Source organism: Rhipicephalus microplus, unplaced genomic scaffold (assembly GCF_043290135.1).
Source record: "Rhipicephalus microplus isolate Deutch F79 unplaced genomic scaffold, USDA_Rmic scaffold_21, whole genome shotgun sequence".
NCBI lineage: Eukaryota > Metazoa > Arthropoda > Arachnida > Ixodida > Ixodidae > Rhipicephalus > Rhipicephalus microplus.
The window spans coordinates 7027046-7053708 of NW_027464594.1; positions in this window are offsets into that span (position 1 = coordinate 7027046).

The following is a 26663-nucleotide window of genomic DNA, read 5'->3' on the forward strand; positions in this document are numbered from 1 at the left end:
CAACCTCCCGACACACAACCTGGATGTTACTGAGGGTCACAATGCCGGAGTACACTGGTCGTTATCTCGGATAAAACAAGCTGTAAACCTCCGCGATCTAATACACGGCGCTACTCGCTAACGGTGTAATTTGGCTTGAAGGCACCGCTAACATGCAATGCGTGTTTGACCTGAAGTATGAACAATGTGCGTATTACGTTTCAGGCAGAACGTTTTGTTCAGCTGGTGGTTCTTCGAGGACCAGGAATGCGTCTCTTGGAACTTCCCGTCGGGTGGATGTCCCGCCAACGACAGCGCCCTCTTCCGCACGGCACACGAATGCAGGTCCCGCAGTTTAAGTGGAAGACAGCGGGACTCACAATGCCTTCCTCCCCGAGTGGTAGCTTGCGATATCAGCCGCATCAAGTATGCCTTCTTTGCCGACCGGTCCATGAGTGATGGTCGCATGCGGTGCCTCCGCTCATCCCCCGACGTGCTGCAATACCGGCGGTGCCTGATTAGAGCGAAAAAATTTCACACGCGCGAAGCGTGCATGGCAACATGCAAAGAGAGGCGGTTCAAATAAGTAGCTCTTCACTTTCTTTCGAATATGATACTTGCAGATCGAACATTGTCGCAAACGTCTGCACTGCCAGTTTTACAAGACTGCCTTAGCTAAAGTGATATTTTCTCCTCGTGTGAAAATTGCTGAAATGCTTGTATTGTATAAAGGAGTCCCCTTCAATCATCTAAATAACTGTACGCAGATAGCGGTACTTCATTTTTTTTAAAACAAAAGCTGTAGTGAGATCAAAACTCTGGTCTCGCGCAGCGCCGTAGTTGTCCGCCGCCGCCGCCGGTGTCCATAACAACATCGCGTTAAAGTTGAAAAAGAAAATCTAGTACCCATGATACTGTGGGGCTCGTAACCAGTAGTAGAATACAGCATAGTATTCTACTACTGAGCCACGCCAGTGTTTGGTACTTGTTGGCAAACTTGCCTTAGGCAGGCTTGATGTCGGGAAGGCAATCGCGTTAATACGACTTATAAAGCGTTTTAAAACATCGAAAGAACAAGCAGTCGTCGCACATTGTGAATAGCGTAATAAGTAGGTCATCCAATGCTCAAACCCATTACGAAAGGTTGTTTTGTTCAGCTAATAACTGTGGCGCATACACACTTCAGGCATAATTCCTCATTGTGGCGAGCCACTGCATGAACAGTTGGCACAAAATTCCTCGCAATAGTTTAGCGGATATCACGCTTCTCAGAAGAATTACGAAAAAAAAACATAGCAAATGCCAGCCTACTACCCTTAAACATTTATTTTCAGGGCCGTAGTGGACATCAAACAAGTGTGCTTGCAGCAGTTACCCAATGAGTGTTTAGAAGAGGCTCTGAAAGACCTGTCTTCTATCTTTCGCTGTGGCTTTGCTGCACCTTCCGCGCAGGCCTGGTTTTTTTTTTCTCAAGCGTGCTGGTGCCCATGAAAGAATGCCTAGACGACAATAATGCCGCTAAAAATCAGCAGCTTGTCTTTCACTTGCTGAAGTGGCCTTTGTTGTCGAAGAAAAAGATTCTGAGTAATTTGAGAAACAAGTTATTCATTGTTCTTTATGCAGCATTGCTTTGAAAGATACCAAAATTATCACGAATATTTGTGTCCCTATTTAGATGATCTTTTTTCGCATGTTCTCCACCTCTACTTTTTTCTTCTTTTTCCCCTGTTTATTATTATACTGTATTTTATTTGAATTTGTTTCACAAATTCTACACTGCCGCAAGCCTCGTGGATGATCCCCAGTGGTGGGTTGTGCCATGATTCCCGGAATCATCATCATCATCAGAAATGCTCTTGACTTGATCAAGCATATTATCATCCTCATTCAACTAGCATACTACTTCGAATGGTTGCTGTCAAAATGAATCAAGTTTACTTCATCTCGAGGTTACAATGCACATATTAAAACGGGTTTCATTCGCCAATGAAAGTAACATGGAGTGTTCGAAAGATCAATTGTAAGCTTATGTTCTTCATTTTATATGCAAAAGATATTGTTAACATACCACTTACCCCACACAGTAGGTTTGCAGGCTGAAGAAACAAGTTTTTTTTTCAGGTAGCCACTACGCGTGTCCGAAAGTACAGCTAATAATTTATTACATCAGCTCCGTGTTTGGCTCTTGGCGGCCGAGCTACAGTTGACCGCCAACACATTCAAAGCCCGGAATAACGAAATCTCTGGTGAACAAATGTTTGCTCGTTCTTGTGAGAATTTCGTTGTTTCAAAAATATGAAAATACGCGCCCCAATTGCCTCACATAACCATTCCTTATTCAAAGAAGAAGAACTTCTAGCTCTCTCTTATGTTGCTTCGAACCAGTTAGACGGCTCGAGCTTGGTATTTTAAGATACAGTGGGCTGTCTACAATGGTGGACTTGTAGACAGAGAGCCACGTGAGATGCCTGCTTTCCGCAGCTTCGTCGATGATCCTAGGCTTGTCCCGAAGCGCCGAATATTTGCTCTTTTCAGTAGGAGCTGGGATCTTGCTGAAAAGCCGAACAACACCGCATGTAAAAAAAGCTTCGGAGATCGCAGAAAAAATAAGGAAAAGTTTCGCACTAGTTATGCGAAGACAGCCATCATGCAGCCAAGTTTGCTTGCTGCATGGGCTCAAAGCTAGAAGCGATAACAGAGCCACGGCTAGGACTCCTGAAGACGCTGCCCTCCAAAGCCGCGTCCATGCCTCGCTTTAACGACATGGTTTTCATGGGAACGTGTAACGTGGCTAGTGTAGGGTTATAGTAAGAGCTGAAATTCGGGCCATTTGGTTTTGACCTACAATATGTATTATGTAGCGCTAACAAAACAAGGAGAGAGAAAGAAGCGTGCTGGGCGGACTCAGGATTTTAACAAAAAATCTCAATCTGGACAGGTGATATGTAAGATGAACATCAATAAAAAAATCTATAATGGTATGAGCCTCACCATTCTGCCGTAAATGCAAGCTGAAATTGCCGAGCTACGCACCGCGCATGCATTCTTACGAGAAGCCAACTTCTTTTTCTTTATTAGGAAAATTCAGGACACACTTACACATCTATCTGCCTGACAGAATACATGGCATCATAGATATCGAGCCAGATCTAGACATGACCCTTTCCCAGCACCCGAGTTGCACCAAATGCCGGGGCACACCCACACTGCTTACAATGACCGGCCAAGTGGTCCCCCACGGAAAGCGATGGTACCACTATTCGCTGCTTTCTTAGGCGGTCATTTGAACAGCGCCCCGTTTGTCTGAGGTACCATTTTTCGCAGTACAGCATAATGCTGTAGACGATGCCTTCAAGACAGAAAGTGAACCTGCTAATGTGTCTATTGGAGCATCCGTGCCTTCTTGTCTCTTGAACAGCAGGACACAGCCGCATCATTTCACCCTGTGCAGTGCAGAGCACATCAATACCGCACTTCTTGCCCACTTCCTGGAATCGATATCTATGCTGATGTATGTAGGATACTCCTACTGTTACTAGATTACTAGATTACTACTGCTTACTAGATTTCGATGCCGTGTGCACCAACTGAACTTATATTTACGCAGATTAGGACTATCAAACAATATTTTTTATCATGCCGTCGATACTTTTTACTTAAAAAAAGGCTTTCAGTTATTCCATTTTTGAAGCTTGAACGGCATATACGTTGAACGGCATATACTGTGCTGAAATTCGCTGCCTCTGTTTTTCGAGATTGTCACGAGGACTCATTCGATGAAGTTTACGATTTTGTTCTGTTATACCACTTTAAATATCAACTCTAATATAATAAATGCTGTTGAAGTAGCATCATTAGTTGTTTTGATACACGAATTCTTAGCAAACGCACCTGTCTGGTCAGCTAAAATTTTCAGAATTTCACTTTGGGCTGATCTTTTCCTTTTCTCTCTTTCTTTAGGTTTTTTAGCATTTTTGTGTGTTATGGTTTTTTAGTTTTTAACAAGGAGTATTACAGTATTAATTGAAAGGTTAGGTTATGATTTCTAGGCCGAACGCTCTGAGTGGGGATGTGCCATAATATAGAGGAAACAAACAAACAACATAACGACCTCTGTCTTCCCGTCGCGACAACTTAAATTGATAACGTACTATATCAGAGCTTCCAACAAAATTACAGAGCATACAATGAATTTTTTGTGAGGCTTTGATAAAAAAGGGTAATACATATACTGGGCGGTAAATACCCAACCCATTCCTATTCCGTCATTTAAAAAGCAACGCTATCTTGGCTGTGTGAATTTTCAAGAGAAATATTGATGTATAGTTAAACACATATCAAACATGTTAGCAATGACTGGTACGATTACGTATGCACCCAATTTCACGCGTTTTATTAGCATTTCGTCTATATCTATACCGCTGCTTTTCTTTAAACATGCGATCGTTCGAATTGCTTCCTGCATTGGGACTGGCTGCAGAAATAAAGTTTTATCGTTGCTCATGTTCACATTGCTGCGATTGTATTTACATGAAATTTACTGGGTAAAATAGCCCGACAGTCTATATCGTGGTTGCGTATCCCCAGCTCACGTTGTCCTCCTCTTCTTCCCTCACTACAACCCAGTGGTAGCAGTGGCACAGTGCTCGGGCTATTTTGCTCAATAAGTATCTTATAAATACAATTGCAACAATATATTGACATGCATCTGTGCGACTACCTGAACTACTGATGTTCAGAGAAAAACTAAACAAAAAACATGGAGTGCATCAACCAATTCTACCCACTCAAGCCTTTTCCTTTGATTGCAACTTCGTTAATATGTGACGGCGTCTTGTTCAGCGAAAACATGAAACTGGAGCCGAATCCACGACACAACAGCGACAACAGCCAAAGTAAAAATAAATAATTTAGAAAGGAAAGGAAAAAGCAGTTAGCATAGCACCAAAATTCTGCAAGAATTCCATATTCATGTGCACACTATACAGTTGTTAACCTGACCTGTGAGCATCGGGACGTTAAACATGTGACTTTTTATTAACTATCTAAAAATTTGGGTTCAGTTTTCTTGTTTCTCTTGCTTATTTCGGCAAAAATCATGGACCTTCTTTTACAGATGGGTGAGCCAGAGCGTCGAAACGCCTCCAATTGGCCACCTTGAATGGACCTTCGCTCGAGCGCGCGACGGATTGCACGCGAGCTAGGAGAAGAAGAAAGCTTTCAAGAGCGCGCCGTCTTTTAAGACTGCTCAAAGACCAGCAACAACGACGACTGCTGGCCCCAGCAAGAAACCAGGAAATATGGATCCTCCGAAAGGCGCGTCGAAGACCAAAAAGCGAGAGTGACCGCGAAGGAAGTCCGTGGAATCCGCCACCGGTGAGCTGCCTCGAATCACCTCGGGAATACAAAAGCGTAGGCGCAGCAGGGGTACGATCGATAATGCTCAAGAAATGACTTTGACTGTTACTCAAGGGTCACTGCTCACAAGGGAGCGAAAAACCGAGGACGAAGACAGTGGTACGAGCGCCGGCATCAGCAAAAATGCCAAAGGAAAGAGGAGGCGGTATTTTCGTGACGATTCTAGCGCCTTCGCTGGTCCTTCGAAGAAAGTAGATGCCCCGACAAGTCACGATTCGCATAAGCCGGCTGCACACACTTCGGCACCGCCATCATCAAACGAGAAGGACGGCGCGGTGACAAACGGGTATGCGTCTCGTATGCTCGTCCCGCGAAGCGATTACGAAGGATTGCCCCAGCTGACGCCGATCAGGGGAAAAACGGAAGCCATCCCGCAGCCCTCCTCTGCACAGGCGATGACGGGGAACGACGCAACGAAGATCCAAGGTTCGCAGTTGGGTGTGAAATCATCTGAGGTTGGGATCGCAAGGAGCAGCGCTACACCTTCGAGGAAAAGCTCAACCGTGAGGACGTCAGTTCCCGAATCGACTGACCAGTCACCGAAACGCAGCGCCTCGCGGAAGTCGTCCGTGCGCGAAGACTCGAGGAGTTCTGAGCGTCGACCTACTATTTCATCCTTCCTCCAAGGACTGAACGTCATAAGCAACGAGCGCAGCGATCATCGAACAAAGAGGTCCTCGCCCGTCGTCTTCAACACTTCGGCAAGTAGCCTAGTTTGGTTCTTTGGCACTTACACGCTAAGTTAAAGCTTAGTTGCGAGTTTTAGCGCCCTCTTGTCTATCTGTGTTCTTTACTGTTCTTGTTTATTTTGAGTTTCCAAGCTGCTTATACGAGGTATCCGCCGACACAGAGCTTGCGTCCGCCTGGGTACACTTACCGTGAATACTTTTTTTGGCGAGAAGTTAGAGTGCAAAAAGGTGTCAAATAGGCGATTCGCCGAGAAGCGCCCAACTATATCAGCCGCGTAAAGAGAGTACCAGATGCTAGCAATGGAAAGCTTCTGCCTCGAGGCAGCAAAGAGTCGATCTGTGGCGCGTTATTACGAACACCTGGGACAAGTAAATCAATGAACCAGTTTTTCTAAGAAGCTCTTTAGAAATGTGTGGTCCACATTAAATTATTCCTTGTTTTTAAGCATTGCTTTCAAAACTGGCCACTAGAAGAGCTTTCAGGTCTTTGTCTTTCTTAATTTAACAATTTGATTCAGTGGACCATTTTTTAAAGTATACCGATGAATCATTCTTGAGCTTAGTGAGCATCAGGACAGTAATATGAAAGTGGGCATTTAGATTAGGTTTCATCCTAGTAAAATATTTTCGTATGCTTGCAAGAGGACGACACTATTGGGTTCTCTTTCCAATGGAGATGAAAAGGTGATGGTGCTGCTTTCGTACGTATTGCGGTGCAACATATGGGTAGAAATCAAGAATATAATGACACATTTACAAACATGCTGCGACTGCACACGACATTTTGCAAGCGCTAGTGCCCTCGGAACTCATTGATTTGTTTCCATTATAGGTACAGATGTGCCTTCGCCTGGTGATCTTCTAGTGTCCTGGTACGATAAAAGGGACCTTAGAGGAACCGACAATTGACCAGAACATGAAATCAGATGGTTCTACATAATTAAAGATGGTCCCTCATAGTGACTCAACTCAACCTGCTTTTCTCGTGAGAAGTGGAGTTATATTTACATTTCTTCATTGAAAATTAAATTGCAATAATAAACTGTGGCGACATCTGATGGCAGAAACTTTAATAAATCGATGTACCCTGTCACATGACCGTAAAATAGTGTGCGCGGGCAAGATTTTTCTTGTTAGTATTGAAATAGTGTTTGCTTCTTTATAGTAAACAATATTACTATATAAAAATGTACATACAGGCCTGAGTTAGTAGCATGCAATAAAGTGGCACTGCCTTAGCATGACGTGATGATCCCATGCACATAGTTCTGAGGTGTCTAAGATTGTGGAACATGGTGGTTTTTTTACCTCAATTTTATCATAGAAATGACGTGTATGACTACTCGGCATGGTTGCGCATATGTGCATTATTTTTTTTCGGTAACATGGCTTGGCCGGTGTTTCGAAACAGTAACGATGACGGGACAAGCCAACCACGACACAGGCGCGTCAACCTTAGACGCAGGCGCTCGCACCGTGGTTCCAATAGAAGGAAGCTGTACTAAGCCACATCAACTCATTGTAACGGCTTACTTTCAGAAAATGTTGTAAAGCTCAAAATAAACGTGGTTAAGTATAGCCACAGGAAATCCTGCACATGCAGAACGACAGCATGCACAACTAGCTAGAAGAACTACTGGCATCTATATCTATTCTCAGGGTTGTTGGATTAATAACGACAACCTTGTTTGGAGTCCTTTAGATCGAAAAATACTGCTTAAAAATAAAGGCGTGCTTTTGCGATTAATTACTGCATATACAAACGCTACGAAGGCTAAGCTTCATGTCATGCCACAAAAAACTGGGTGGAAAAATATTAGTCTTCGGTCCCTTTATTAAATTGAACGTCTCTGAACACCGCTTGTTTGACATGAATAAATAGTGATTTCACCTTACAGCGGAAGCACTTCGGCGTACACACAAAGACACAGTTGTGAGCTGAATTGTCGAGAATCTGCATACACGCACAAATCATGCTAAGCGTACAAAATCAACAAACAGTCCGTAGACAGACCACAGATGAGACAGGTGGCAAAGGTAGAACGCTAAATTCGGAAAATGCAAGTCGTTACCTGTCTCACATTATGTAGGTGACGAAGTTATAGCACTTCAAAACATTCAATAGATGATGAAGTACCATTTTTATTTCATTTCTATTTTCAGGGGCGACGCAGTTCTGAGGTCGTATACAACGTCGCCGGAATGCGGCTCACGCAATTCCGCGCCATCCTGACTGTGAGTGTCATGGCTGTGATAGTAATGGCAGTTGTCATCGTGGTACTTATGCCGCAACGGAAAGAAACAGTGCCGACAGAACCATATTGCGAGACTGAAGACTGTTTCCAGCACAGATATCGTCTTCTCGCCAACTGAACCACAGCCTCGACCCGTGCGGGGACTTCAGCGCCTACGTGTGCTCCGCCTGGTCGCCGCCGCAGGGTTACCTGGAGCACTCCAACTCGGCTATGAACGACGTGCGAAAATTGTGGTTTCCCGCGTTCAGCGACATGTTGTCACTTGGCTCGAAAACAATCAGGGTCGGCCTGAAACCCCTAGCCATGTACTCATCTTGCATGGCTGACCACTCAGTATACGGCTCCAACGTGAAGATATTTTGGGAAATGCTCAAGGAATGCAGGCTCACTTGGCCAGAGGAACCAGAGTCACTCAACAACACTGCATTAGGCGTACTAAAGACGCTGGCGTTCAAGTGGCAGTTTCCACTCTTCTTTCATGTGAGAGCTCTGCGCTTGAAGTCAGCGCCAAACTGGCGCTTCAACATGAATCCTGGATCCCTTATACATCTGATGTATCAACACCACGTAACAGTCAAGAATTCGGGAGGATACGAGAAGTACTGGGCAACGTTCTACTACATCTTGAGCGGCAGGTACAACGAGTCAGCAGTGAACAAAACAATCATCGCCAAAACAAAAGCGATAGAAGGCGACGTCTTCAAACGGCTCCTGGCGGCCATGCGTTCCCCGGTAATCAACCCGGTGCTCATGCCCATCTCAGAGACTGGACTCTTCACTACGTCGCTGAGCTCCGAGCAGTGGTTACGTGCATTCAAAGAGACAAAGCTTGGTCCTGAGGTAGAACTGAAAGATGAGGTCTTTTTTGGCGACGCGGGATTCTTTCTTGAGTTGGCGGTTGTGATGAATTCGTACCAAGACGCCGAGCTGCTCTCCTTGATCGCCTGGTCATTCGTGCAGCTCATGTCACCGGCGGTGGACTACCGGCTCGTAGAGAATCGGTACGAGCAAGGCATCACAATCTACCGGCCCTATTTCTGCGAACGGCTCGTTGAAACTACCTACCAGTTTCTGGTGGTCGCGCTCCACTCGGCATCACGGTTTTCGCCGCAAGAGCGCGCATTTGTAATCAATGGGTTTGACAGCCTCGTCTCAGCCGCCGTCGACAGGTTGAACGCGTCGGAATGGCTCGATGTCGAGAGCAGAAAACTCGCCTCCGCGAAGTTGTCTTCGGCGCGCCTTCAATTGTGGCCTCCGGAGAAGTACATTGATAGCTTTATACTCGGAAATATGTACGCAGCCTTCCCTAGTTTTGAAGATTCATTTGCTGGTTACTGGGCCAAGTCGATGCACAGCGCCGCGGAAGCATATCAGCCGCGTTCCAACATGGACCTTCAAAGCTACATGCTTAATTATGCACTGCCGTACTTCTTATACGACGCCTCAAGCAACACCGTCAAGGTGGCTGTGGGTGCAGTAACTGCGCCTCTCTACTATCTCAGCGGCACCAAGGCCATGTTCTATGGTGGACTAGGATTCTCTATAGCGCTCCAACTGGTATCGTCGCTGGGCAGCCAGGGACTGAGATGGCATCCTGATGGCACGTTCGGCGGTTCTTTTCTATCAAAGTGAGTGAGGGTAACCAGAATTTTCATCATTACCCGGTGATGTGCATTTTCCTGTGCAACGTTGTTAAAGTATCCTATATATTTGTGACAAAGAAATTTTGAGGGTGTTTTTGTACGTGTCGTAGCGCTTATTATATGAACGGCACAAAGCGCGTTGTTGTACGCGATCAAAAATAATTTGCATATTTTCAGTTAAGTATGAGATGTTGCTGTGGATCAAGCCCAACAGTTTGTTTACAATACTAACAAAACAGCTATGGGACACAAGCACTATAGCTTGCACTGATGTTGACTTAGTATATATGATAGAAGCAAGGGTACTTGAGAATGACTTGAGAAAAAATAGGTCTTGCTATCCCATGTAGCAGTTGAAGGTTGGTTAACTACAGATTTTTAAAAACTGCTCATTTCTCTTCTAAACAGCATAACACTAGTCATAATGGTCCTATTTTATTTGTAGGTAATGCGCTGTTTTCTACAATAATTCGGAGGGGCGAGTAGTGTGTTAAAACTATTGGAGTAACTACACTTACAAAGGTGCGTGAGATGGCAAAATGAAGACAAACTGGACAGGCAGGTACATTTCGAGGTGAATTACGAGAAGACGGGACAAAAGCTTCACAGGAAGCGCACGCTCAGAGGACACTTTTGTCGTCTGAGCTTCGTCTGTTTCAGTCTAAGAATTCCCAAGCTACGGCTATGGTGCGGGCATGTCCCAAGTTGTACCGATGGGGCTGTCATGGCACGACTGCCATAACATGCCTTCGTCGTCGGGCGATTTACGCTCGTCATCTTCAAGTGCGTCCATAATTCGCTACGTATAGTTCTAGAGAGCGTTTAACCTAGTGGACTAATCAGCTGAAACCTAAATCCTTTACTGTGGTGTAGGATCATGTTTCCGTACGTTACAATGTCAACTCACAATAACTTAAGTACAGGCGAGAATTTGTATACACCGTAATGTGACATAACTTCTCGCTCATGTTGCAGCACTTCAGCACGGGCCTTTGAAATGCGAGACACATGCCGGAGCGCCGCTCAAAATGGCTCCAACGGAAGCGCACAGACCAACCTGACTGCATTGGGAAGACGTAAGAGCGTCTTTCGCGAGATTCCCGCACTAGAGCTGGCCTACATAGCGTACCAGCGTGCGGTCAGCGACGGCAGCGACAGTAGTCCGCAAGGCATTCCTGGAGCCTTCTCGGGCGACAAGGTGTTTTTCATGACACTGTGCTATATGATGTGCACACTCCCGGATGAAATGGGTTCTTACACAGCAGACTGCAACAAGGCGATGCGCAATTTCGAGGCCTTCACCCGGGCGTTCCACTGTCCCGTGGGGTCGCAGATGAACCCGAGACAGAAATGCGCATTCTTCGGTTGATGTGTCCTTACAGTAGTCGACAGAATATTATTTGTGTTTATGCACGCTGTCTGACGTTCCAGAAATATGTAAATTAGCGTGGAAAAAGTTATAAGACAGAGAAGCTTTACTCTAAAGACAGGCCTAAAGGTGTTTTCAATGGGACGGTAGTAGTTAGGCGTTCTCTCAGAGATCTACCCGCTTGTAAATAATTCTTACAGTTGACAACTTCTCTTGTTCTCTCTGTACGACATCGTTTTACCGCATGTTGTACATTGCGCAGTCCTTGGCATGTTGCTCTTAATCCTGTGTTGTCATGAGAGATCCTAATGCAAGCTACTTTATCCAGAAATAGCCTAATTTTTTCCTTCATTTTTTTAGCGAAGCTTGATAAAACTTTTAGCTTCTGAACGTTATCTTATTGTTTTTCAAAGTATCTTTAGTCACGATACTGTCTACTCGTGTGCATCTGGGCATGGTTGTCGGTGACCAGTGGCAAGAGTCATCACGAGAGGACAATTATTAGCAATCAACATAAGCTTTAGCTCTTTAAAAAAGCATACCATTTTCTTATCTTTCACATGTGTCACAGATACCGGGTTCCCCAACTATCTTTAGCCAAGAGTCAAAAATACAATGTTAGAAGTAGCCGAGTGAAATCAGTTTCATGTTGCTGACAGCCGCCTTGCGCACTTCAAATTCTTGTTTTGTAAATATTTGTTAGTTATAATTAGTTATTTATTCGCTACATAACAACTTTACGCAACAAATGGTATACCCAAAGCTCAGAGACCCTGATTTCAGTATTTGTTATGAATAAAGTCGCGCATATGCTGTTTCACAGTGAGAGCTGCAATTACAAGGGTCACATGCTGCGCCGTAGTTGTCCGCTGCCGCCGGTTTCTGCAACTATAGTGTCCCAAGAAATATTAAAAACACTCGGCAAATAAAAAAAGGCCAGGCCTGCGCGGAAGGCGCAACACTGTCACAGCGAAAGCTAGAAAAGCTGCCTTTTCAGAGATTTTTATAAACACTCATTGCATAACTGCTGCACGCACACTTGTACTGTACCCACTAGGCATTATTAGACCGTCATTCGCAATGCTATCCTTCGTCATTCTTCTGAGAAGTGTGGCATCCACTTAACAATTGCAAGGCATTTGGGGTCGATCAAGAACCAGCTTTTGTAACGGGTTGGAGCATTGGACGACCCACCCGTTAAGCTAACCGCATTGTGTGACGCCTAATTCTTAGTTCAGCGAACTGGGAGTGCAGGGTTAAACACGAACACAAAGCAAAGAAGAGGCACACAGCACGAGTGCTCAACTGTTAGTTGAGCGCTCGTGCTGTGTGCTGTTATGCCTGCAAGTCCACAGCGAACGTCCATGCCTCTGAAAAAGGCAATGTGTGTCAAGGCCAGCACGCGAGCCCGCCTGACGAAGACAACTCAACGGCGTCATCACGTGGTGGTGCCTTTCTGCCGCGCACGCACAGTGAGTCACCTCAGCTAGCGAGCCCGTCGAAGCAATCGGCGCCTTCCTGTCTGGCGAGTCTGACGCAATGCGTGGCGACGTCACTCGTCCTTGGTTGCAGCCACCTGCAGCGCAGCGGCTCCAGATTCGATGAGAATGACGCGGCGAAGCGGCGACCCCATTGGAGGATTCTGACCTGACGACCAGCGGCGCTTCTGGTTGGACATTTGGTTACTCAAAGAATCCACCTGGTTCATATAAAAGAAGCCCTGCGGCGCGTCACGAGCAGTAGACCTATGTGTGAGAGGAGAGAACTCGGCTGTCCGAGTCTATAAGCTGTCGGCCCCAGTGCCGAATTTGTAATGCCTCTGTATATATGCTGTACATAAAGCTTGTTTAACTCACCGTCGTCTCACCCGCTCGTCTATCAGCCAGGCGCACAAGCAGTCGCGAGCTGAGAAACCTACGCTACCAAACGGCTGGTGACCTTCCCGGCGGAGTTCGAAGCAGTGGCGCCTTCGGGACCGTGTTGGCGTCGCCGTCTTTCGTAACAGTGGTGGCAGCGGTGGGATTCGTGGCGCCCTTCGTAACGTCGTCGGAGGCGCGCTTCGTAACAGTGGTTGGCAGCGGCGGGATCGGCCGGCGTCAGCGACATCAATGCGGTGAGTGCCTGATGTTTTCGCCTCAGTGATGTTTTGCTCAGTGATGTTTTCGCCTACTATAACTCTAGCACAGGTTATAGTAGTTTAGAGAAGGGCTGTGTGAAGCATTATGCGGACTTCACACTGGAACATCCGCTTTCTACAGCGACCGAAATTCCCCTGCCGCCGAAACACAGCGTCGTTCGCACTGGACGCGCTCCGCGCCGCCGAATATGCCATCTACTTCGGGGCGAACGCGGGATGGATGCGCTGTCACCCGGTTGTTGTCGCAGCTCGCAAACGCTACTACGATATCCGGTGGTGTACACTTCGACGATTTTTGTACGCAAGAAGCAAGAAAAGACAGTACTGCTTACTTTGCTGGCAAGTGGCTATCTTCTAATGCACGAAGAGCAGAAAAACCACCGACGCCAGCGGCGTTGGTGGGTTCGTTTTGCTTTGCAAGACTGCAACAAGCTCGGTCACGCCAACAGCAAGCTCGGTCACCTCTTTCACGAAATACGGAGGCGATGTAGGCACAGAGTAGGTTAAACTCCCGTTGGTTTCAACATTCAGTTACGTGCACTGCGGCATTACAAGTGAGTAGGACTTGGCCGCCATTTTTCAAAATTCCTTGACTAGCGCTCCTATTGGTCCGCGGTGACCGATTCGGCGGCAGACGCCGCAAAAATCGGTCCGAGAGCGATCGGCGCGGAGAGGGCCCTTTCGGCGGATCTCGCCGCCGCCGAACCGCGGATTCGGAGCACTTTCGGCGGCCGGAATGCTCAGTGTTAACGCGGCCTTAGAGTGAGCTTCAAACGAAAGTTAATACGGAGGGGGTAAACACGGGAGTGTTAAAAATTGCTTGCGCGTCTTGCTAGTTGACTTATAGTGGGTACGGCAAATAAATTCTTAACAGGGGCAAACAGCAAGAGGCTAGTGTGAATGATGGAGAACCTTAAAGTGAAGGAACTCATCGAAATTTGTGAGGAACTCGGCATTACTTTTGGCTGTGCGAAACGAAAACAAGCGATCCTTGAGATCATGAGGGATGAAGAAGTGTCGGCTGAGGAAGTCGATGAGGCCTGGGAGGATATCAAAGCACGCCGCGAGGAGGCTGAAAGGCGAGAAGTAGAAGTTTGCGAACGTGAAGAAGCTGAAAGGCGAGAATGCCGTGAGGAGGCCGAGAGACAGGAGCGCCTCGAGTTGAAACGAATAGAATAGGCAATCCTACAGTGTTCGCAGGCGCCTAGCGTAGCTTCTCCGACTATTCAGGTCAGCGGTTATAGAATTCTGGACCAACTACCACCGTTCGTAGTAGGCGAGGACATGACGAAGTATCTCGTCAAGTTTTAACACGTCTGTGAGCGAAATGCTTTAGAGCGGTCTCTTTGGGCACAGAACCTGTTAGCACTTCTTCCCGGCGAACTGTCCGACGCGATAACTTGCTTGTCGAGGGAAGCGTTTGAGAGCTATGACGAGGTTAAGGAAGTGCTCTTGAGGCGTTATAAGTTGACACCCAAGGCTTTCAAGCAAAGGTTCCGGTATGCTAAAAAGGGGAATGAGTCACACGTTGACTTCGTGTTTCGTCTTAAAGCCGATTTCATTGAATGGCTCAAGGGCGAAGGTATTTATGACGATCGCCATAAAATGGTGGAATGCATTGCATTGGAGCAATTCTACCGCTGCATTGAGGAGCATGTCAAGCTTTGGCTGCAGGACAAACTTGGTGAAGTACAGCTAAACAGGGCAGCAGAGATAGCTGAGGAGTATTATACTCGCCGAAAGTTGCATAGCAGGGCACTGCGCGTTGAAAAAGATGAAAGGAAAGAGGCTTTTTAAAGAAACCTGATCAACAGAAACCCGCTCCGCACCGTAAATTCAAGAAGGACCCTCCTCTTACGAAGGACACTGTAGGGGAAGGGCAAACGGAAGCGGAGAAATCGAGTGAGGTTCCTAAACAACGCACTCATACCACATGGGCTGTCAGCGATGTCCGAATGAATGTAGTCAAGGCAAGGTTCAAATTTTAAGAAAAACTGTATTGTGCTAAGTTACAGGTGAATCGGCAGAGGTTACACGAATAAGGAAACTGGACTCGGTGCAGGAGCTCGATCGGCTACGTCCGACGCCACTCGCGTCTCGGCTCGCTCTGCGGTGCGTTGCTCTGCGGTCCTGGCTCGAATATTGGCTCGTTTCCCTCTCTCTGGCGATGCGTCGCTATGCGGTCTCGGCTCGAAGGCTCACTTTTTTGTTTTTTGAATGTTCGTTGAACCAATGGGCTACCGCGTCGAGTGGACGCTCTCAGAGTCGGAGTCCACGTTAACGCAGTGCAGCGTTTCCCGAGCAAGCACGGAGAACTGCCGGAGAAGGAGGCGCTGCCGGAGAATGAAACGCTGCCGGAGAATTCAGCTGTGCAAACTCGAGTGCCGCTGACACGGCCCTCCCGAAATTTGCGCCTGTCCTCAGGCGTGCGTGTCGTTAGATGGCGATGGTTCCGTAACTTCTAGGAGTGGCTCCTTATATCTACGAAGCTGCTCCACGTTGAAGATTTTTTGGTTGATCATGCCCGGTGTGTGGGGTACTCTTTGTATCTGGGCCCTGTTTCCTCCGACGAGGGCCGTTATCTCGAACGTACCTTCATAGCGAGGGTCTAATGTGCCTCGAGCGCTCAACTCAAGCAGGACGAGGTCCCCCGTTATGAACCTCGGAGTTCGCCGCTTCTTGTCGTATCGGACCGTTGTTTTGCGCTGACTCTGCAGTAGCCTCTCTCTTGTCTCCGCACGTCCCCTTGCCAAGTCGTGTAGTCTATGAGACTCGTCAATGTCCCCCTCGACTGAGGCGAGGTTGAGCTCTCCTGGCAGTTTTGGGTCGTAGTCGTGCATGAGTCGAAATGGGCTGTGGCCACTGTGACGATGCTTAGTGGCGTTGATTGCTTGCGTTGCTCGGGGTAGTTCCTTCTGCCATTTGTCCTTGTTGCTTAGCATTTTGCGTAGCACCTGTTTCAATGTTCCTACCATTCGCTCGATCAGTCCGTTTGATTGTGGCCAGTACGGTGGGGAGTTCTGATGAGCGATTCCCAGTCTGCGATGGAATTGGTTGGTTTTCTTGTTCACGAATCCCTTGGCTTGGTCCGTAATAATGACGCTGGGAACTCCAAATCGCGGAATCCACCGGTTTGTCATGAAGTCAAGGTAGTGCGTCGACGAAGTGCTTGGTACGGTCACGGCGTCCATGTATCTCGTGGCGTGGTCGATACACACGAGGATGTGGTCTCCCTTCTGGTTTAGCGGACCCATGTGATCCAGGGATATCACCGCATTTGGCTCAGTAGAAATATCGCGTGGGATGAGGCAACCTTCATTCCGTGTCGTGCGGGCGTTGATAGTTTTCTCGTTGAGCTTGCGATAGTCGTGTACCATTCTTCGTGGAGTCGTCGGGTGGTGCGGTTGATCGACGACATTCGTTGGAGCACCGTACTCGCTTTCGCTCGGCCTTATGATGCCCTTGGAGAGGTAGTCATTCACCTGTTCTTGGATGAACTTGCGATCAGCCGGTGAGCACCTGTACGGCCTCGATGACACTGGTATATTGTCTCTGAGTTCGATGCTGTGCTCGGTGTGAGGACACACTCCCAAAGTGTCGCCTTTGGAAGTGAACGCTTGGTGATGCCTTAACAGAATTGCGCGAAGTTGTTCCCTCTCTGCCTCGGTGGCATCCTTCGTTATCTTCCGTGTGGCGTCTTCGACTAAACTCGTGAAGTCTTCGTCGGGTGCGGGACATTTCGTGTTGAGGCGTACGTACCCTTCGTCTTCGGAAACACTCTCGTCCGATTGCCGGCAGAACGTCGCAATAAGCGTTTCCCCGGTGCGGTGTGGTGTGCCTTGTTTCGGGGTTGGCACTTCGGACGATGAAAATTTTCCGGAGGGCTCGACTGGAACGATAGTCACATCGTTTGACGTGTGAAACGTTACGTCGAGGTTTGCGACTCGTCGCCACTCTAATCCCAGAATCAGGTCGATGCCGCTAGGCAGTTCCGTTACCACGACGTCTTCGAGTCGCACATTCGTGGTGCCCAATGTCACCTCAAGCGTTGCAGCGAGAGTTGGGCATATGCTGCGGTTGAGAACTTCAATGTTCTCGCGCGATACCCATGCGTGCGTGGGAATGTCGTCCGTCAAGGCATTGGCACTCATGATGGATAAGTTGGCGCCACTGTCAATGCACACGCGGACGGGTCGGTTGTTAGCAGTACTGGACACTATTGGTAATGTGCCGCCCGTTGAATGCAGAAAACAGTTCGCTTGCCTAGGTGACGTAGTCTCTGTTTCGTGGCTGCTATTGTCCCTCTTCGCTCTTTTCTCATCCGCTCTGATCGTTGCTGGCGTTTTCGGCTTCCTACAATCACGGGACAGGTGACCGATGTCGCCGCAGTTGAAGCACGAACGAGCACAGATGGGCCGCGGGTATGGAGCTCCCGAGAAATCGCTGCGCGGGTTGGCCTTCGGCAAGTTGGCAGAGCTGCTGGCTGGCACCCGCTGGTTCGAACCCTGACCACGGCTTGCTGTAGACGATGACGGTTTCTTGTCGTTCTCGGCACACACGGTCGTGCGACGCCTCGCGTTGAGCAAAGCCGCTCTGTCAATGAGTTCGGTTACTGTGCCACACAGCTGCGCTGCGAGTAGGTTGACCCATGTGTCGTCCTCGATGCCGCTGAGAATGAGGGAAATACGTTCTTCCTCTGCAAAACGGAACGGCGCCTTGTTCAGAATGGCGTTCTTCGAGTACATGTACTCGAAGATGGTCTCGTGGCTCTGAAGGCGTCGCTTCGTCTGCAGTTCGAGGAACTCCTGCATTGTCAGCTTTCGTTTGAATCGGAGAATGAGCGCTTCTTTCCATTGCTCCCAGGTGTCATACTGTGAGCCGTAGGCGCTGTGCCAATCCTTGGCAGATCCCGTCAAGCGGCTTGCTGCTGTCACCAACGTCAGCAATGGCGTCCAGTGGGCGAGCACTGCGATTCTCTCCACTTGCGTAATCCATTCGTGAGTACTTTGTTGCGGCGTCCCATCGAACAAGGGGATTGAGGATGACGTGTCGCTTGTGGAATGAATCTGGATCGGGCTCGTCGTCGGTGGACCTCTCGACAGCGTGTTGGCGAGCAGGGCTTGTGTGTTCACGAGCGCGGCGAGGATCTGGGCCATGGAAGGTTCTCCCTCGTGCGTTGAAACGGTCGGCGCGGCGGGGCGTGCCGCGTCTTGGTTGGTGCCGTCGTTCAGTGATGGTGGCCGCGTCGAACGCGAGGACATCGTTATGTCAGCAGGGACGGAATGGTGCAGCCCGAGGGTTGGAGTCGTCACACGTTCCGTTGGCAGTGAAGCGTTCTGATGAGCTTCGTGCAATGTCTCACGTTCGCTCGTGGTCGCACGGTTAAGCTGGGCTCGCAGGCTGCTCAGTTCAGCGCAAAGCCTTGCGTTGTCGGCGGACAGTGTCTCCAGGTGCGCCTGCCTGTCGTCGTCGTAGGCAGCCTGGTCCTTCGTTGACGAGTCCGTCGGCTCTAGGGCTTGGCAAGTGATGTTGTCGCGGATGATTCTTGCGATGAGCTCGTCCTTTCGTCCGGAGCACCGTAGACCTCGTGCTCTCAGCTCGTCGACAAGTTGCTTTTTCGTTGCATTGGCCATCGTGCTGTGGTCGAGGGTCGTGAACACGCTTTCGACGATGGTCGTTTCGGAGTCCCGAGACGATGTACGGCATGGCGTCGCTCCTTCTCGTGGCGTCGTTTCCTCCTCCGCATGCAGCTCGGTCGATTTACATCCTGTCGACTGCGCCATGTCAGCGATGTCCGAATGAATGTAGTCAAGGCAAGGTTCAAATTTTAAGAAAAACTGTATTGTGCTAAGTTACAGGTGAATCGGCAGAGGTTACACGAATAAGGAAACTGGACTCGGTGCAGGAGCTCGATCGGCTACGTCCGACGCCACTCGCGTCTCGGCTCGCTCTGCGGTGCGTTGCTCTGCGGTCCCGGCTCGAATGTCGGCTCGTTCGCCTCTCTCTGGCGATGCGTCGCTATGCGGTCTCGGCTCGAAGGCTCACTTTTTTTGTTTTTTGAATGTTCGTTGAACCAATGGGCGACCGCGTCGAGTGGACGCTCTCAGAGTCGGAGCCCACGTTAACGCAGTGCAGCGTTTCCCGAGCAAGCACGGAGAACTGCCGGAGAAGGAGGCGCTGCCGGAGAGTGAAACGCTGCCGGAGAATTCAGCTGTGCGAACTCGAGTGCCGCTGACATGGGCGTTTGAATCACGGAAGCCACAAATCTGCTACAACTGCAAAAAGGAAGGGCACATCGCGATAAACTGTAAGCAAAAGTTTGCTTTTGCAACATTCCGAGAATCAGAAAAGATCATGCGGGTGTTAGAGCCGTATCTCCAACAAATTAGGGTGAATGGGAAAACGTGTCGAGCACTTAGAGACTGAGCGGTTACCATGGACGTTGTCCATCCTTCATTGGTGTCTCCGGATGACTTTACAGGAGAATGCGCGTGCATTAGGCAAGTCACCGAGGGGCAGAGTGCTTGCTTACCAATCGCTACGGTTGTAATTGAAGGCCCGTTTGGTAAGCTTCGCACCAAAGCGGCTGTGTCTGTCACGCTTCCCGATAGTTTTTCTTATCTTTTCTCTAACAACTCAGTGCAGCTTCTCAAAGAGCAGGGTAAATCGTTCTTCCCCAACATAGCGTACATGGCCCTTATGCGATCGCAAGCGCGGAAGCTTTCGCAGGTGCTTGATCTTGTTCAATGCTGTGAAACTTCAAGTGACATTGGCGGCGAGTTGACGGAACCTCAGAGAGGAAATTATTCGTGTGAGTCATGTGAGCAGTCACTCGAGCGGCCCGTCGCCGAAGTGACCGGCGCGGTTTCCGTAGCAGGGGGAGACGACATTGCGCCATTAAGTCAGAGCGAGAGGGGCGCAACGCTCTCGCCTGTAGCGCAAAGTTGGAGTGAGCTGTCGAGGGTTGATCGAGAAACGCTCGATCGAGAGTAGCGTGAGGACCTCTCGATAAAAGCTCTAATGGAAAGCGTAAACTTGTGAAGAAAGAAAAAGAATGTTTCTTTTTTGAGAAAGCAGGGCTTTTGTATCGGAGCTACACAAATGCGCAAGGTCGCAAGTATGAGCAGCTCTTGGTGCCACAAAAATATTGTCGCCAACTATTGGAACTGGCGCATGAAAACGCATGGGCAGGGAATCTCGGCATAAAAAAGACCAAGGATAGAGTTTACCTTGAGTTTTATTGGCGAAATGCTGGAAGGGTACGGAAGACTTTGAGGCTCATGCGACACTTGTCGGAGAGCGGGGAAATCCACGGACAAATAGAAGGCACCCATGAAGCTTGTGCCAATTATCACAGAACCTTTTTGGCGCCTAGTAGTTTATATTGTCAGGCCACTGCCAGAGTCAAGGCAAGGTTGTCGGTACATCCTGACGGCTCTCTGTGTAGCCACAAAATTTCCGGAAGCAATACCCCTTAAGGAGCTCAATTCCCCTCATGTCGTGGATGCACTGCTATCTATATTTGCCCGCGTCGGATTTCCTTCTGAAACCAATGCGACAATGGTAGTGTCTTTACCAGCTGCTTTACCTCTACTTTATGAATAAATGCGGAATAAAAGTAGTGCACAGCTCGATCCATCACCCGCAATCTAATCCGGTAGAGAATATGAATTCCCTTCTGAAACGGATACTGAGAGCTCTTCGCTACGAGCACAAATGCGACTGGGCACAAATGCGTGTATTCCTCCCGCTATGTTCACTTTGAGATCAGCTCCTCATGAGAGCACTGGTTTTAGCCCTGCAGAGCTTGTCTATAGCAGGAGTTTGAGAACATCATTGCGGATGCTGCGCGAGTCCTCGGAGGGATTTGATGAGGACCCTAATGTAGTTGCATATATTCTAGACCTTCTTCAGAGGCTTGGGAAAACGAAAGATCTAGTGGAAAGCCACATGAAGGCTGCACAAGTGTTGTCGAAGGAGTACTACGGCAAATCGGCGAAGAAGCGCGCTTTTGAAGTTGGTAGTCAGGTAATGCTGCTGCGGCTGTCCAAAAAGAACAAGCTTGAGGTTCATTGGGAAGGGCCCGCCAAAGTAATATCGAGGCTTTCTGATACCAATTATGAAGTGAAATTATGAAGGCGGCCGAACAAAATTTACCACAGTAACTTGATGAAACCATATGTTCAACGTCAAGCAATCGTAAATCTGCTTTTGAATGCTTCAGAGAAAGAGGGTGCAGACATTTTGAGTTCTGGTGATGTAATCGAAAGAGGATCGGAGGTAATCTTGGAGCAGTTGAACCTAGAGCCTAGGTTAAGTGAAGTCCAGAAAGAGGACCTGAGAAGGATTGTTTCCGAGTTTGAAGACGTGTTTTCGGACCGTCCAGGAAACACGACAGTGATCGAACACGATATCGAGCTTACTTGTGAGGAGCCAATTCCTAGCGAGCCGTATCGTTGTTACCCTGTGCAACGTCGGAAATATGAGCAGCTGTTGGTACCGTATAGGTATCGTCGCCTAAAAGTGGCTGGTTACTGAGGTGGAGCATGATACTCCAACAGCTCAACTTTGACGTTCGCTACAAAAAAAGGAAAGCTGAACACTAATGCAGACGCATTGAGCCGTGCGTTTAGTTAGTACCTTCTCCACCTTTCGGTTTCTCGCTGGCAATTCGGGGCAAAATTTTGTCCTTATCATGGCCTTAGCTGAGTGCTCTCGTCCAGAGTGAGCTCAAGGAGCCAACTTTATGTTCCATTCTATTTAGTTACGTTATTGTACGTGTAAAAATTTGAGTTGTCATTTCAAGAGTCTTGTGTCACACATGTGCCTCTTGATGTAGAGGGAACGAAATTCCGATAGACATGTAGCTAGGTATATGATGTACTATGCTTTGTGTGGTGTTCTGTCGGGTGACCGAGGGCACTTGCTTGTGTCGTGTGTTGTCTGCTGTCGAACCATTCTTGACAAGGTGCAGAACAATCGACAAGTGCTGAAACCAAAGATCGTGAGCCGAGCTAAGCTGGTCGACAAATTGTGGCGACAAGCTAGTCGAGCTGGGATCCGTCCTCAAGAATGGGATGTGTTCCCGGAACAGAGTCTGGAGCTGCATTCTCCCCATGGCCCTGGAGGTGGACCTGGTGGGACCTGGCGTACGAGCACGCCTGACATCCGAGCCACGTGGAAGCAGCTCGTCTTTCCGGCGCATTGTCTGGCGGCGGTGGTGCTGTTATGCCTGCGAGTCCACAGCAAACGTCCATGCCTCTGAAAAGGACAATCTGTGTCAAGGCCAGCACGCGAGCCCGCCTGAGGCGGACAACTCAACGGCGTCATCACGCGCACGCACAGTCAGTCACCTCAGCTAGCGAGCTCGTCGAAGCAATCGGCGCCTTCCTGTCTGGCGAGTCTGACGCAATGCGTGGCGACGTCACTCATCCTTGGCTGCAGCCACCTGCCGCACAGCGGCTCCAGATTCGATGAGAATGACGCGGCCCAGCGGCGACCCCATTGGAGGATTCTGACCTCACGACCACTGGCGCTTCTGGTTGGACATTTGGTTACTAAAAGAATCCACCCGGTGCAAATAAAAGAAGCCCTGCGGCGCGTCACGAGCAGTAGACCTATGTGTGAGAGGAGAGAGCTCGGCTGTCCGAGTCTCTAAGCTGTCGGCCCCAGTTCTGAATTGGTAATGCCTCTGTATATATGCTGTGCACAAAGCTTGTTTAACTCACCGTCGTCTCGTCCGCTCGTCTATCAGCTCTGCGCAGAAGCAGTCGCGAGCTGAGAAACCTACGCTACCAAACTGCTGGTGACCTTCCCGGTGGAGTTCGAAGCAGTGGCGCCTTCGGGACCGTGTTGGCGTCGCCGTCTTTCGCAACAGTGCGTCTTCTTTGCTTTGTGTCTGTGTTTACCCCCGCGCTCCCAGTTCACTGAACCATCGTGAATTACCAACTAGACCACCTTTCCATTTTATTTCCTGGTTGTTACTTTGCTGTTCTAAATTGCTTTACTACTAAAATAACGTGGTTCTTTTCCCGACATCAAGCCTGCCTAAGACAAGATTGAGAACACGTCACAAGCACCGGTGTAGCTGAGTGGTAGAATACTGACCTGGTACGCAGAAAACCCGGGTTCGAGCCCAACTGTGGCCTTATCATTCGGTTTTTTTTCTTTATTTCGTGCGAAGTGGTTACGAACACCATCGGTGGAGCTGGATAAGTACGGTGTCGTGAGTGACCCGACTTTTGATCTCGTAACATCTTTAGCTGTAAAAAAAAAACCGCGAGGCCTGAGCTGAACGCGCAGCTCATTCGCTGCAAAATGTGGGGAGAACGTCATTTCAGAGCCTTTTCTTAACACTCTTTGGGTAACTGCTAGAAACGCACTTGCTGGGTACCCACTCCATAAATACTCATAATTTTCGGGTACCAAGCTTCCTTGCTATCCTTCGTCATTCTTCGTAGAATTGTGGTATCCGCTACTCAGTCGCCAGAAATTTTGCGCAACTTTTCGCGCAGTGTATGACGACGATGAAGAATTATGACTGATGTGGGCATGCGCCACAGCTATTAGGGATTGTTCGTATGCGAAACGTTAGGAAGCACTAAAATCATCGTGCGCACTGGCGCGCAAGCGGGCTTGTCACGTGGTATATTTGCACTTCGCGGGCATTTGCAGTTAGTAGAAAGACACTAAAATTAGCTGATATCAAGCTCAAAACTGTCTAATCAGACACGTTGCAAACCGATGAACAACTTTTTCATGAGAATGTCCTGCCCATTCCGCTGCTTAAAGTGTTAGTCAATAAAAGTGAGCCTATTAGGCAGACAATAAAAACACAGAAAATTGTCTTACCCAGTGTGGGCAACAGTCAACAACAGACGTTTGATCCAAGGTGGATTAGAGAAAAATTGCTTGAGTGGAAGCTCCCGCAATGCCTTGCCAGCAGATATGAAGCCACCTTTCGCCACTGCCAAGATGGCAGAAACATGCTCTTTTCTGATGATGCCCACTTAAAGATGAAGTGGCTTTGATATGTTATGTTAATGCTACGTTAGTTATATATTAAAAGATAGTTGTTACCGACGAAATAACACGCAGAAACGAGTATGAATGACTGAATCTTCAAAAAACTTTGCCTCCATTTAGAGGCTCACTAAGAAAAACTAGTAACTGTAAGACGCACTTCGAGCACTGTATGACCCGAAAAAGTTCCCACATTAAACTTGTTGGGCGTGCGAGAGAAACGCTTCGTTTTCAATCGCTGAACGGGGATGCTTTATCATGCCCCTAGTAAGCAAGCTGTCACAGCCGCCATCTTGCCAGAGGAACGGTTTCACTTCTGCGAAATCATTTACACTCCAGCAATTTTTTTAATCCTCCTTGGTTTGATCGCGTGTCGTCACTGCGTGTGTCGGCACATTTTTAAACTCTAGCTAAATATAGCTGGGCACCCGGTATACCTTCCTCTTAAGGGTTAAAGGCAGATTACCATTCATGATTTGGAAATTCTGGCAGAGTGTGATCCACCCTATCCTTATTCTTCTAGTTTTTTCACTCTCATGGTTCGGCTCCGCGGCTACTACCCAGCCTAAAAAGACATCTTTTCCACTTCTAACAGCTCTCCACTTATAAGAAAGCGCTGTATTCAGGCGAGGTGGTCGCACGTTACCTTTATTTTATGCATATTACCTTTGAGGCCTACTTTTCTGCTTCGCGTGTCTAGTTCTGTAATCCTGAGCTGTAATTCGTCAACGAAGCGAAAAAACAATGCGTAACACAGGACAGGAACAGAGACGGACCAAGCGCTGACACACAATGGGGGAGCGAAGAACGGGGTTTGATATAACAGAGCCCGATGTATTAGAAATGAACTGTACTAAAGCGCTTATTTGGGCCGGTTTGTACATTACGAACGAAGCGAAAAACACTGTCCTGTGTTACTCGCCGCTTTTTTCGCTTCGTTGATCATGCACCAACCTGCCCAAGTAAGCTCTTTAGTACTGTAATTCGTCCTGTGAGTTACTCATCAAAGCAGTGACGTCCGCAATTTGCAGGTTAATGAGATGCTCTTTATTAGTTAACTCTCATCCCTAACTCTTCCCAGTGTCCTATAAACACACAGTGAATAGCAATGGGAGGTCGCATCTCCCTTTCTTACACCCTTCTTTATAGATATTTTGTCGCCTTCTTTATGAAGAATTATGGGGGCTGTCAATCCACTGTAGATTTCTTCCAATATATTTATGTAGGGTTTGTCGATGCCCTGGCTCCGTAATGCCTGCTTCAATGCTCATGTCTCGATTAAGTCAAACGCTTTCTCGTAATCTACGAAGGCCATGTATAGGGGTTGGTTGTATTCTGCGCATTTCTCTACCACCTGATTGATTGTATGAATATGGTTCATTGTGAAGTAGCATGTACAAAATCCTGCTTGGTCTTTTGGTTGATTGAATTCTAATGTCGTCCTAATACTGGGCTAGCATGAGAGGGATGCGGGTTCGATTGTGTACAAGGTGACACATAATCCTAAATGTTCTGATGGGCAGACATTCGGTTCTTGTTTTTTTTTTACTTGAGAGAAGCTTGGTAGCCAGTGTTTGCAAGAAAATTGAGAAAGCCAAGCTGAAATTTTGTAAACATCAGTGAGATGTTTGTTCAGTGTTGTGTTGGTGTTGTGTTAAAATTCCTCTTTTTGCGGGGCTTAATATATTAGCCAAAGAAGCGGTGTGATATTGACCACATTCGCGTGGGAACTAGCTCCACAAAAAAGCTAAAGATAGTGGGCTTCCTCATCATTGTAGTCATTGAAGTCCCCAGCCAGTTTTTCAAGATTTGAGTTTTCTGTCAAAATACCATAATTTCTGAAGCGTATTACATATATAAGAGCTGCTAGACACGTGTGCGCCTCCTTTCGAATTTCTGTCTTCTGATGGTGTTAACATCACTAGGCTTCTGCTAATTTTCTAACGTTTTGAATATTATAACAAATACTACTCTACTACAGATCGCTGGGATTTAAATTTAAGTTATTCACTACTTCAGAGTATTCAAAACGAACGAATGGGTGCATATTAGTCCGAATTACCACCGTGCTCCAAATAAAACCGTAGCCAACTGTAAAGGTGGTTTCACTAAAGTAGAGGAGTGCAAAACCCTGAAAGCACTTGTCGCAGA